Source organism: Pinus tabuliformis, chromosome 3_2 (genome assembly GCF_031772625.1).
Source record: "Pinus tabuliformis cultivar Carrire ecotype Pingquan chromosome 3_2, CPIR1, whole genome shotgun sequence".
In the NCBI taxonomy this organism is placed as follows: Eukaryota; Viridiplantae; Streptophyta; class Pinopsida; order Pinales; family Pinaceae; genus Pinus; species Pinus tabuliformis.
The window spans coordinates 1,013,128,679-1,013,142,415 of record NC_142302.1 but is presented as its reverse complement, the minus strand read 5'-3'; positions in this window follow the sequence as shown (position 1 = coordinate 1,013,142,415).

Here is a 13,737-nt window from a genome sequence, read left to right as displayed (position 1 = left end):
AAAGATCCTGAAGCTCAAACTGGGTAAAGCAAAAAGAAAAATGCTAAAGAGGGAAGACGTTCCAGAAAAGCCTGGAACAAAGAACGGAAGCAAGTTTCAATACAGAAGATTGTTCAGGCAACGAAATCCCTAACTCATTGAGTCATTCACACGGCCGGAAACCGAAATAGCAACAGCACAATCAGTTTGAAAGAAATCTGGGTTATACTAAGTATACACGCAGCGAAGACACTCATCCAGAAGAAGATTCTCAAAAATATCTTCTAGTTTGTCAGAAAGAGGTGCCAGCTCTTGTTATTTCTACTTTTATCGCTCGAACAAAAGGAAAAGACAACCAGCCGACTCTTTCCAGGTGAACAGTGCATTGCTTACAGCACTAAGGAGCAGATACAGAAACGGTTAGAAATTAGATTCAATTATTAGAAATAAATTTGTTTTAGTAAAAGGGTGGTCATTTGAAGCCGTTTCCTAAATTTGTGTAATTAAGATTAGTTAGTTAGTAGTATTTAACCCTTCTCATGGCATTTGGAGAAGGGTCTGGAAAATTTTCAAAAAACTTGTCCTCAGAACATGCACTTTTGCACCCTCGGAGGGGGTTTTTGATGAATGGATGGATCGAGATTTATTTATGTTTGCATCTTAATGTCTGCTACTGATGTTGCACTTCTGTACTCTTAGTAGACGTTAGAAGTAAGTAGAGATAAATCATTATTGCTTGAAGTTTGTGAGTAAAAATTAGTCATAAATGGTACTTTTATCTCTTGACGAATTTCTGCTTATATTCTTAGAGTGATATACAACTGATGTTGTTTATATGTTAATGTATGAATGTGTGGGTTACCATTTGGCACTTTTGTACGGTGGAGTCATTTATTTGTGCTTGACATATGAATAACTTATTATGCGACATGTTGTTCACAACTGTTTTGCCTAACTTCTTATGCAGAATGGTTTATCTTAATTGATTTATATTCTTCTGACAGCTGAATGATCTTTATTACCAGTTATTGTATGAAATCTTTTTAGATCGCATAATGGAAGAATTCTACCCCGGGTTAGTGTAGATTAGATGTGTTGTTTTTGTTAGATTACAGTAGCATAGAGTCAGTTTAAAGGTTAGAATTAAATTAGTTTAAAATTACTTCTAGATTTAGCATCATCAAACTCTACACACACACACACCCCTTAGATTGGGAAGCTGGTCCCATTATCCCCAATCGGACCCGCTACACCAAACGGGCAAGGAGCCGCCAACCAGGTTCTGGACCGGGTGGGTATCCCCCTTGTTGTTGACCCGATTTCAGGGCCCTCAACAGAAACCAAGGGAGAAATCTTTCGGATGACCATGGGGAATGATGAGTCTTTAGAAGATTACGAGGAAAGGTTCCAACTCAGCTATAAATGGGCCAGGTGCACACTTGACCCTGAATCCCTCAAGTTGGTCCTGCTCCGAGGAGTCCCTGAAGACCTCTTAGATACCCTTCACATGCTAGATGGAGGAGATATTTACCAACTACCTTATGAGGACATAAATACTGTGTTTAGAAACCACGCTAGGGCAGCCTAGAAAAGAGGTAGAGGAAACATCCTCTCAGCTGGTATTCCTTTCTCCAAACATGAGTTTGCAAATTAATTAGAGGACCTCAAGAGTGAGGTGAGACAGACCATCGCCATGCAACTTGATACATTCTGAATCCAGCAGAAGAAGGAGGAAGCTGAGAGGGCTTTGGCTATCTTCTGCCCTAGGTGTACAAGGAAACACCCTAAGAACGAGTGCCCATTACATTCAGTTGAGGTATGCTTTGTCTGTGAGGAGGACCACCCCACAAACCAATGTCCAACCTTACCCGGGCTTAAAGCCATGTATCAAGGGACAGAAGCGCCCACTAAACCTCTCTATTTCCTCAACCAAAGAAGGCCACATGGACCTAGACCTTACCAACAGGGGATGCAAGGGACACCCCAAACCTATTATAGCCCCAACCAATCTGCTCCTATGCCTTCCTGGGGACCCCCTGTTCATCCTTCCTGGTCTATACCTCCTCCATGGTCTTACCCACCTCAGTACCATACTCAGCCCACTACTCCTTTGTTTCACTCCCATGCCCAGCCACAGCCTCAGTGGAATGCACCTCAACCGGGGTGGAGGCCCCAGTACAATACTCCTCCTGCCATTTTGCCTCCACCACCGGCTCAACCACAACCATTACCTCCTGCTCCTCCAAGGCAACCCCAAATGCCTGCTCAACTGAACCCGAACCCCAACAACAGACAGGCCCAGACGGTATATACTGGGGAAACATCATGCCCTACCTATGCTGTGGAGATCCAGGAGATCAATCTGCGATCTGGAAAGACTCTTCCGGATCGCCAACCTCCTCCCCCAGAGGACGAGGAAGATAAATAGGAAAGTGAACCAAAGGCCATTCCACCCTTTCCTGAGAGATTAACGGCCACCACACAACCCAACCCAGAGGAGGATGAGCTTCTGGGAGAACTCAAACAGTTGTGTGTGAGAATACCACTTCTCCAAGCCATCAAAGATGTACCGATATACAACAAAATGGTTAAGGAAAAGTGTTTCAGACACCCAGGCAGGCGAAAAAGAGATGCTTCGACCATCAATGTCATAGGACAACTGTCTGATCATATGTTGGGGCAGGCCATCTGCCCAAATTATTTGGATCCTGGGAGTCCTGTAGTGGATGTCCACATCAATGGCACCATCATACCTCACACATTGATTGATCTGGGGGCTGCCATTAATGTGATGACCAGAGATACCATGCTCAAACTCAACCTTCAGGGTTCCCTGAGAAAGACCTCGACAGTCCTACAACTAGCAGATTGCTCCACTGTGACTCCCGAAGGGATTGTACAGGATGTCTTGGTCGTTGTTGACTCTTGGGAGTACCCTGCAGACTTCTTGGTTCTGCAACCAAAGGCAAAGCTTACTGGATACCCTCTTATTTTGGGAAGGCCTTGGTTAGCCACTGTAGATGCTTACATAAGCTGCCATGCAGGAAACATGACCATCAAAAATGGTCCTATGTCCAAGCAGCTAGTCCTGTACCCTCCTGCCCAACCCTTATTAGAGCATGAATTACCACTTTGGTTGGAGGAAGGAGAAGAGGATGAGGTGTACTTAGCACCTTTGTGCACCCTAGACACCACTAGGGGAGGCCTCCCAACCGAGGATGATTTGATTGAGACCTTGATCCAGACTCCACCTCCCAGTGCATTGTCCTTAGAGGAATTGGTGGAGGATGCCCAAGCCAGCACCTTAGTGGACCTTTGTGTGACCGACCCTATCACTCCCAGAGTAAAAAATGTGGAGTTCGGCCCTGAGAGAACGTTAAAGATCAGCTCCTCCTTATCTCCTTCCCAGGAAAAGGAGTTGTGCAGTCTGTTGGCCGGTCATCTAGATGCTTTTGCTTGGAGCTATAAGGAGATGAAAGGAGTCCATCCTTCGGTCTGTACCCATCACATCTACATCAAAGAAGACTGTAAACCGGTTAGGCAACCCCAAAGGAGAATGAATCCAGCCCTTAAGGACATCGTCAAGGAGGAATTACAAAAACTGTTGGATGCCGGATTCATCTACCCCATCTTGGATAGCGAATGGGTGTCCCCTTTGGTGTTGGTTCCCAAGAAAAATGGGAAGTGGAGGATCTGTGTGGACTACCGAGAACTGAACAAGGCCACCAAGAAATACCATTTTCCTCTACCCTTCATAGATCAAGTGCTGGATGGCCTGGCAGGGAAGAAGTTTTTCTCTTTCCTAGATGGGTTTAGCGGGTATAACCAGATCCAAATCAACCCGGAAGACCAAGATAAGACCACCTTCACTTGTCCTTGGGGTACCTTTGCTTACTGGGTTCTTCCCTTTGGACTATGCAATGCTCCTTCCACCTTCCAGAGAGCCGTCTTGAGCATCTTTTCTGAGCTGGTCCATGATTCGGTGGAAATCTATATGGATGACTTCACTCCTTATGGGTCCGACTTCCAGGAAGCATTGTCCAATCTGGGAAAAGTCCTAACCAAGTGCATTGAGATGAACCTGTCCCTCAGTCCTGAAAAGTGTGAATTCTTGATGACTGAAGGGACCGTGCTAGGCCATACCATTTCTTGTCAAGGATTACAGGTGGATCCCAACAAAATTGCTCTCATCAAGAAGGTTCCACCCCCTCAGAAGGTAAGAGATGTTCGAAGTTTCTTAGGATTAGCAGGATATTATAGGAGATTCATTAAAGACTTCAGCAAGCTAGCCTCGCCATTGTTTAGCCTCTTGGCAAAAGATGTTGAGTTTAAATGGACTGACGATTGTCAGAAGGCTCTGAATGAATTAAAGGACAAGTTGGTGTCTGCCCCAATCTTGAGAGGTCCAAACTGGGCCCTACCTTTCCACATTCACACTGATGCCTCGAACAAAGCGATAGGGGCAGCCTTAGGACAAGTTGAACAAAAACTTCCATATGCCATCTACTTTGTCAGCAAAAACTTATCCAAGGCAGAACTGAATTACACTGTAACTGAGAAAGAATTCTTGGCCGTGGTCCATGCACTGAACAAATTTCGACATTATATCACTGGATATCAAACATTTGTACATACTGATCATGCTGCAATTAGATATTTAATGAATAAACCGGATGTGAATGCTCGTATTATTAGATGGTTACTTTTGTTACAGCAGTTTGATTTGACTATTGTTGACAAGCCAGGTAAAGAAAATGTTGTTGCTGACTTTTTGTCTAGATTGGATTTACCTACAGGAGAGGATGGAACAGTGGATGACCAGATGCCAGATGAACATCTGTTTGCTATCTCAATACTCTCTCCATGGTTTGCTGATACAGCAAACTACCTTGTCTCAGCACAGTTTCCTCCGCATCTATCCTCAAGAGAGAAGAGCAGGATCATACGGAAGAGTGCCTCATTTACTTGGATCGGGGGCAACCTGTTCAAACTTGGCCCTAATCAGATCTTAAGGCGTTGTGTAAGGGAGGAGGAATTCTTTGATATCCTCCTAACCTGTCATGACGGGCCTTGTGGAGGACATTTTGCAGCCAAAAGGACTGCCTTCAAAATCCTGCAGGCAATCCTCCTTCGAGGCAAAGGTCTTACATCATTGTGTGCACAGACTTACCTCACAAAGTGGGCAGAAACCAAGGCAATCAAAGCAGCGCAGAAGAAAAGGTGGCCGAGTTCTTAAGAGAAAACATCTTCTACAAATTTGGCTACCCAAGAGAGTTAGTCACCGATCAAGGAAGCCAGTTCACCTCCAACTTAATTGAAGACCTACTCGCTCATCACAAAATCAAGCATAGGACTTCCACCCCCTATCATCCTCAAGCAAATGGGCAAGTGGAAGTCACCAATAGAGCATTAGAAGGGATCTTGACTAAGGTGGTGAGCAGCAGTAGGAAAGATTGGGCAGATCGCCTGGTTGCGGCGACATGGGCTTACAACACCACTTGGAAGACCACAACCGGCTTCACACCTTATGAGTTGGTCTATGGGAAGAAAGATTTGCTGTCAATTGAGTTTGAATACAACACCTTGAGGATGGCAGCTCAGCTGGACCTGGATCTCAGCCATGCCCAACAAGAGAGGTTATTGCAGCTGAGTGGATTGGACGAGCACCTAACGCAGGCCCTTCTCCACTCAGAAGTGGTTCAACTTCAGAGGAAGGTGTGGCATGACCAACACCTCAATGACAAGCAATTTCAACCGGGAGATTGGGCGTTGTTGTACGATTCCAGGCAGAAGGATTTCAAGGGGAAGCTAAGAACCAGATGGCTGGGACCATATGCAATGGAAATATGTAATGACAATGGATCTGTTCTTATTCGGACCATTGATGAGGAAGCCATCCCTATGCTTGTCAATGGGCATCGACTAAAGATCTACAGAAAACCTCTCTCAAGACAAGAATTCATCAAAACTGTGGAAAAATCAGTGCTGGTCATAGATCAGGGTTCTGCCTCTGTTTTGGGCATACCCTGAAGATCTTAAAAAAAAATAAAAAATAAAAAATAAAAAATAAAGATCCTTGGGTGAAAACCTTTCTGAGGCTCCCAAGGCAGATGGTAGGGGTGAAAACCTCATTGAGGCGTCCCTACTGTCTTTCTGAAAATGTTTGAAAAAAGACCCTTGAGTGAAAACCTCTTTGAGGCACTCAAGGCAGATGGCAAGGGTGAAAACCTCATGGAGGCACCCCTGCTGTCTTTCAAAAAAAAAAAAAAAAAAAAGGAAAAAAGAAAAACAAACAAAAAAAAACAGCGAAAGCAAGTTCACAATGTGGCAATGCATGCAGGTTGCAGGTATTCTATGAAGGAAAAGAGGCCCCTCAACTCAAAGACAAGGGTCCCTACTATGCTACCAGGTGACCTCACCAACACCCCCTCCGGGAACACTCATCTCCTCCAAGGTCTGGGCACGATTTGATCACAGTTTAGCCTTCTACGGGATGCTACAGGACTTTCTACAGGAAGTTCTGTATTTCTACAGGAAACTTCCTGTAGAAGTTTTGGACGGCCCAGAACTAATTGTGTGGGGGGATCTAATGCTCGAGGTTTGACACGGAGGCATGCAAGCTAATATTTTCTCCATCATGCACTGCTGGCACCTCCTTCTACCACCCCAGTTTCCATGCAATGGAAATACCTGCACAGTCAAAACAGAACATTGAATTATCAAAGGAAGCGATTCTCAAATGGAAAAAAGATACAGAGACACCATGCACTACTTATCAAAGCCATCTGAGGGCCCTGCGATCGTGACTGTGATGCCACCATCTCCACTGCCTTAGCATGCACCCGAGGAGGAACAACTGCTACAGGACATCCTACAGGAATCCCGTAGCAGTTCATCCAGCTAGAGTGTACACCATCAAGGCGCCTGCAACACATAGAGCGGGCACATGCACCACCCACAGCCGAGTCACGAGCTTCGTCTTCAGCAGTAGTCTGCAAGGAAGGACCCCCGAGCCTGTGCAAATAGCAGCAATAGGCAAATCCAATCACCCTCGTCCCGAAACCTGGAAACAACGTCGCAGCCGCACAGGTAAGTGCCTCGCCCTTTTTTTCGTCAAATTACATGAATAATACTCTAGAATGTTTGCAAGTGTGGAAATGAACAGGTTGAGCAGTCGGGTAGCCATTCAACTGGCCACCACAACCAGTCAGATGGTCTAGTCAGATTTGGAAAGTGGTGGTCGTGGCAAGCAAAACGGGTAATGGACACGTGAGAAGTGTCCAGTCGGGGAGAAGCGGCGATTTAACGGAAATGGCAGCGGCAGATCTGCGGGGAATGATGCGGTAGTCAGGGAGATTTGCAGTGAAATGAGTAGGTGACGTCGTCTAACGGTCCGGCAGGGACAGCTCACCCCCGTGCCACGAGTTCGGCTGGGATTCAAATCCACCGCCTAGATCGTCACTCCACTCATTTATCACCAGCCGTTTTGCAGTCGAGTAGCATCCGAATTTCTCTGCAGCTCATTACTCCAAGTCCTCGGCTCATTCAGACGTCTGGTGGTGGCACAGAAGGAGCAGAACCACTGACGTGCTCTCTGGAACCTATGCGCGACTTCTACAGGAAGCTGCGCTACAGGAAGCTCGCCGCTACGAAGGAAAGTTGGTCTATTCATGTCAAAGGTGGCGAATTGGAAAAGGTAAGCCTGAACCTGTTCCTCCCATGCAATTGGTTTAAAGGGTGGCGAAGTCGACGTCCTCAAAAATGTCAAACTACAGTCTTCCTTTTGCATGAAAGTTGTCATCGAAGTATATGCGGGGTTTTCTACAGGATGTGGTGTGTAATCGAGCCCCTGTCAAGGCTCATCTGTAGCTAGCCCAGAATTCACGAATTTTGTGCGTGATAGAGGCGTAGTTCTACGCTCTGTCCCAAAGAAATCCGAAAGACCATATGTTGATACGCACCCGCCACCTCCGGCTAACATAGCAGGCTTTCACCATGCCGGGTGGATTCATCAGAAAAGAACCGACAGACTCAAAGAAACTACGGGAGAACCCGGAGGTGGTAGAATTGTTCACTCGGGCGCGATGGATGTCGTTCTGCGACAAACTTCAAGGCTATGATGATGAGGTGGCAGAGGAGTTCCTGCGAGCTTTGAAACCAAAATCAAAAACGCTGGCCATTGTTAATTTCAGGGGTTTGAATCTCAGACTCACCCCACAGTTCATCAGCAGAGTCACTGACCTCCCAATGGGGGTACCGTGGGACAAGGAGGAGAGGAAATTAGGCCAAAAGGCTAAAAAGGAGTTCTTCCCACCAGAGGAGCAATTCTCAGAGGATAAGAACGGGGTTCGCAGAGCTAGCTTACAGCCACTTTGGAGTGAGGTCAGCCTCCAAATTATGAAATACATCACATGCGAAGGACGGTTCAGCATTGTATATGGGTACCATTTCCGGCTACTCACTGAATTGAGACACCAAATGGACCTGCCTTCAGAAAACAAACTAAGTATTCCTTACTTCCTCCTACAGTCTATGACTGAATGTGCCACCAAGTTAAAAGAGGGCACGCCAGACCAGGTAGCCCATCATGGGCTCATTAAGCTCCTCGTGGAGGATGCACTCCACACCTACACAGTCCCGCTCTCGTGGGAAGCCTTCCGAAATTTGACTAAGGATGGTGATATCAAGATGTTGACCGAGGAGCTCACCACCTCCAACAGTGAGGAGAAGGAGCCAGTACACACAGAGAAGAAAGGGAAAGTCCAAGAACTCGCGGCCAAAGCACCAAAGAAAGAACAAAAGGGGAGGCAAGAGAAACCCCAGGTTGCCAAAAAGGAGGGTGACAAATCCACATTGACACCCAGAGAGAAAAGGCTATAGAGTAGGATGGAAAGAACTGAACCCGTCCACGTCAGTAAAGGCACCTCGAAAGCAGCCTCAACCAAGTCAAAAGGCAAAGCACCCTCAGTCAAACAAGCTAAAATAGTGCCACCTGTTTCTACAGGAAAACCAAAAACAGCTTCTACAAGAAGCCAGAAATCAGCTGATACAGGGCCTTCTACAGGAAGCCCTGAGAAAGGAAAACCAAAGGAAAAGAGAGCCGAAATTCTTGCAAGGGAGGCAACAGCCGTGTTGGCCACCCTCATTACACCTCCTAAGCCGAAGGAAAAGCGAAAGAGGGAGACCCCTCTGTATTTCAAAGCCAGGAGAAGTGTGAGAATTAAATCGGGCAAGCCCCAACCTCCATCCAGCAGCCCAATTACTATAGAAGATACCCCTACCTCACCAAGGGAGAGGTCCCCCTCAAAAATATCGGTCACTTATGAGTGGGGGAGCCCAAAGACAACTACTTGGAAGGAGAGGATGGACTGGTTGGCTTCAAAAGCCCGACTACAGGATGCTGAGGCCGCTCTACAGGAAACACTAGCCCAGCTTAAGGAGACAGAGAGGATGGAGGGAGAGGCACCCTCATCACCACTTAGGGGAGACGAAGTAGAGCCACCGAGGGAAGAAGAGAAGGAGCATATTCTGGAACCGAGTCCCTAGCCAAGCTTGAGCTCGTACTATAACTTTTTGGAGGCTGGGAAAATTATCCCACAAAAATTCACAGTGCCGCTTTTCTTTGCATTGGAGGAAGAAAGGGTGAGAACCCACACGTGGATGAAAATAGCTAAATCAAAAGGCGTGGTAGATATAGGCCCCTTGGAGGAACAACTCAAGGAGGCAAGAAAGGAATTAGCTATATCTAAACACGTGGCAAACTGCCAGTGGGTGTTCATACAGGAAGAGAACGAGAAACTTAGACTGCAGCTATAGGAGTTGAAGAAGGAAAAGGGCACATCCTTAGGGGACACTACAACAAAAAATCAAGGCAGAGAAGGACTGCAAGTTGGTCTTGGGGAGCCAACCTCACATCTACAGGAAGGGGAACTGCAAGCACAAATCGAGATACAAGCTCTCAAACAGCAGTTGCAGCAAAAAGAGGCACAACTGGCTTGCATGGCCAGTTGGGCCATGGATGATCTACAATGCAGAAAATCGGCCAAATCCTATGGCCTGTACCTACGAGACCAGTGGTTGCAATTTCAGATAAATGCATTGGCACAGAGGGGTATCTCCCAACTCCAAGACCCCCAACAGTTCACAGCGTTATGCAATAGCAGTTCATCAGAGGATAAGGCCAAACTCTTGGAGTTCTATCTCCATAATTTGGCCCTTCCTAACGTGACTACATGGGATCCCAACACAGTTGTAGGGGATATGCAATTGATGGAATTTGCCTCATGGTTGAACCATGAAGAAAAGAGGGCAGCAGAAGTCAAGGAGGTCATGGACCGAGAATTACATGAGCCACTGTTGATCAGAGCAAAGCCAGGGGATCCCACTGCGTTGATATCGGCCCACCAACACTTAGCCACCAACCCTCAAACTTTATTGAAATACATGGATCAGCAGGCACAGGCCATCGCACATTTCGAGGATATGGAGCGACTATAAGGGGACAAATGTGTTCATGGTTGCACCCGCCGATGGAACACATTGTCCCACAGCCTTAAAATCAGAGAATACCATACTCCAACTCGAATGAGGGAAGCTCTAGCACGGGTGCCCCTCTACAAAAAGTCCATACAGAACCTTCAAGCCAGCTGCATTGGCCTCAAGCTAAGCCCACCTTTGCTGTTAGGATTGATGGAAGGCAGCACAGAGAAAGAAGAGCATAAGCAGTAGGAAGAGGTGGAAAGGAAGGTTGGGTTCCATGCCAGTGAGGAAGAGACCACTTCAGAAGCCTGGGATGTGAGGGTGGCGGTGAAAGCAATGAAGGACGAGGAGCTGGATTAGTTGCTCAGGGATGAGCAATCATTTTAGCTGGGGGGTGATGATGAGCCCCAAATTTGGTAACATTTTGGGCTCATTTGGCCTAACTACCTTTGCTCAATCCTTCATTTTTCATAACTTATGCATCATTTTTTAGTATGTTTATGTCATTTGTACGAATAAGGGCAGTCACTATTCCTAGGTGGCTAACACGTGCTCATTTCAGGTTTTTTGACACATGATTGGAACAAAACTGAGCAGATAAGGACCAGGAGACAGCCAAGATGGGGTTGAGGATTCGTAGGAGGGTTGTCCACAGCATTAAATGGCCTTCCTCGGGATCTTCACCCCCAGCTCCGAGCTCCAGCAGCCACCACAACCGGATTTAAAGACAGCCAAATGGATTTTGAGGAAGTAGCAGTTCACTCCTAGTTTGGTCAGCCAAGCCCCACTGATTTAGGAGGCCAACTTGGGGCCTCGTGATGTATAAATGATAGGGCTTTAGCCTTCGAAAAGGACTTTTGAAATATTGTTGCACATCCTGCACTACGAGCTGCTAGCTTAGTTTTGCTCTTTTGTAGCCATTATTGGCATGCTATTTGACTTATGATTATTATTTTTTAATTGAAGGCAGTCAGATTTGATCTCAGTTCTGAGCTTTTAAAGGAGCCATAGCTCTCGGGGTTGGGCCCAACCTGAGAGCGTAAGGCCTCCTTCCTTTGTATTGTTATCTTTTTCTTCAGCATAATGGTTTTTTGTTCCTTTACATGCATTTAGAACGCAGTTTGCTGAGTTAGATTTCTTGGTGTGGTTAAGTAGGTCATTTTCATAAGACAAAATTGCTTCAGTTGTTTAGAGTAGAGTGAAGAGATTGGAGTTGATAAAATTTCTAAAAAAAGGGGTTGCCTGCACACTCATTTTCACCTCTTTCTAGGGGCTGGAATTGTAGACAGTGTTGCCCACCAAAAACATTGGTTTATAAATTCATGCAATCTGTGGTGCAATATTTTCGTTTGTGGAAGTTGCCCATGCATTCAGATCTCTTGGAATGTTCTTTGCTTCAGTACCATACATGGTTTTTCCTTAAGAATAACGTTGCTGTTCATTCGTTCCATTAAACAATTAGGAATGTTTTTATTATATGCAAGACGTGGATGATTTGATTCAATTTGCACTGTGCAGTACTATTCCCTCACTCTCTCATCCTTCTAAGCCTTTCCCAGACCAGTTACTCATCTCCCAATTAAACCCCTTGTCTCTCAGCTACACTAATGCCCACATTATCCCACCTTTTCGGCCTTCCATTCCATCTACTCTCCTCCAGACAACTTAGCTTAGCACACCCCCTCATCATCTCATCTCTCGGTTACCAAGGAATTACAAACGCCTCTCCTACCTCCCTATCCACCCATGCAGCCTCTTCCACTCACCCATCACCCAAAAATCTGATTGTAGAACATCCTGTAGGAATTACTGAACATCCTGTAGAAGTTTTGAAACATCCTGTAGAACCCCTACAGACTTCCTGTAGAAGTTCATAAACGCGGCCTCTTGGTAGCCAAACTTTGTGAAACTCTCTGGAAGGGTGTTAGGGACCCCCTTATACCCTCTCTGAACTTTCCCAACCTTTTCAAGCCTTCCTCCTCCTTGATCCACCTCTGCACAGTAAAAAGCTAGTTAAAAGCACATGCATGATAATTCTAATGATTGAAACAAAAATACAAAAAGATGTTTTCTTCAGATAGAGGTAGTCTAGACACATGCATTTCACCTTCATAGAAGTAATGGCATTTCTTTCAGTAGTTTGCACCCCCATCTCTGCATCAGTAAGACTAGCTGGTAGAATTAGGGTTTGCTAGGGTTTGCGTTCCTTGTTGGCTTTCAGTTCCTTTCTGCAAATAGATTAGCTTCTTTTGAGATTAGCTTTCGTCCATCAGTTAAAAAGCTTCTTCTAAGAGCTCATAGAAGTTGGCTTGAGCCCCTAGCGGACTTGTGCCAGCTGACCAAGTGACAGCTGCGGCAAGAGCTAGTACTTGTGCATACAGCACCGTCGCTTCCAAGTTTGTTAAGAACTACCGGGTTGATAAAATTAAAAAAGGAAGCTCCAGGAGTTGTAGCATTATTGCTACAATACTGGAGCCCACCAGATGGGTATCTATCTTAGAAACAAACAATTCAAAGCGCTTCAAGATTTCCTTTATGTATGATAGATAAGAGAGAAGCAAAGAGCACCAACCTGTTTCTTCCGCTTGGCTCCTTGCTTGTTTCCTATCTCCCTTGATAGAGCTAGCCACTCTTCTCCTACTTGCCCTGCTTTAAAGAATACCTGTAGAGGCAAAGCAACAAAACACTATCAAAGCATCTTGATCTATGATATCATAAACAATGTAGAATCAGAAATACATTAACCATACAATTGCATCCACAAATAACAAGATTCTCAAATACATGATTATATGGAGGAAAACTCAAAGAACTTTATTGATAGTAGAAACAGAAGAGAGGATTACAACCTAGCTGTTTGATCCAGCATCATCCTCCCAGCATGAAAGCCCTCTTCACCTCATGAAAAGCAATATCACCCAACAATACAATGTTTCTTCTCAAAGAGAAACCAACAACACTTCCTTACAAATTACAAAATTCCAGCTTTTAGATCTCTGTGATGAGGGATCCATTTATAGATATTTGCAGAGGGGTGAGTCAGCTTCTGGGTTTTTGATTAGTGTCATTTCACTGATAGTTCTTGGTTCCACTTGGAGATTTCATGATCTCTTACTCATCCCTGGGCGAATTCAGAGAGGCAAGTGTCATAGGGGAAGTTTCTAGAAGATTCCCTGGGTTTCCACTTAGCAAACTACCTCTACCATTTGTCTACTCTCACCCATCGCACCCTACAGAAGGCTCTTTTAGTATGCATCGCACCTGGCCAGTGTAGCAGCC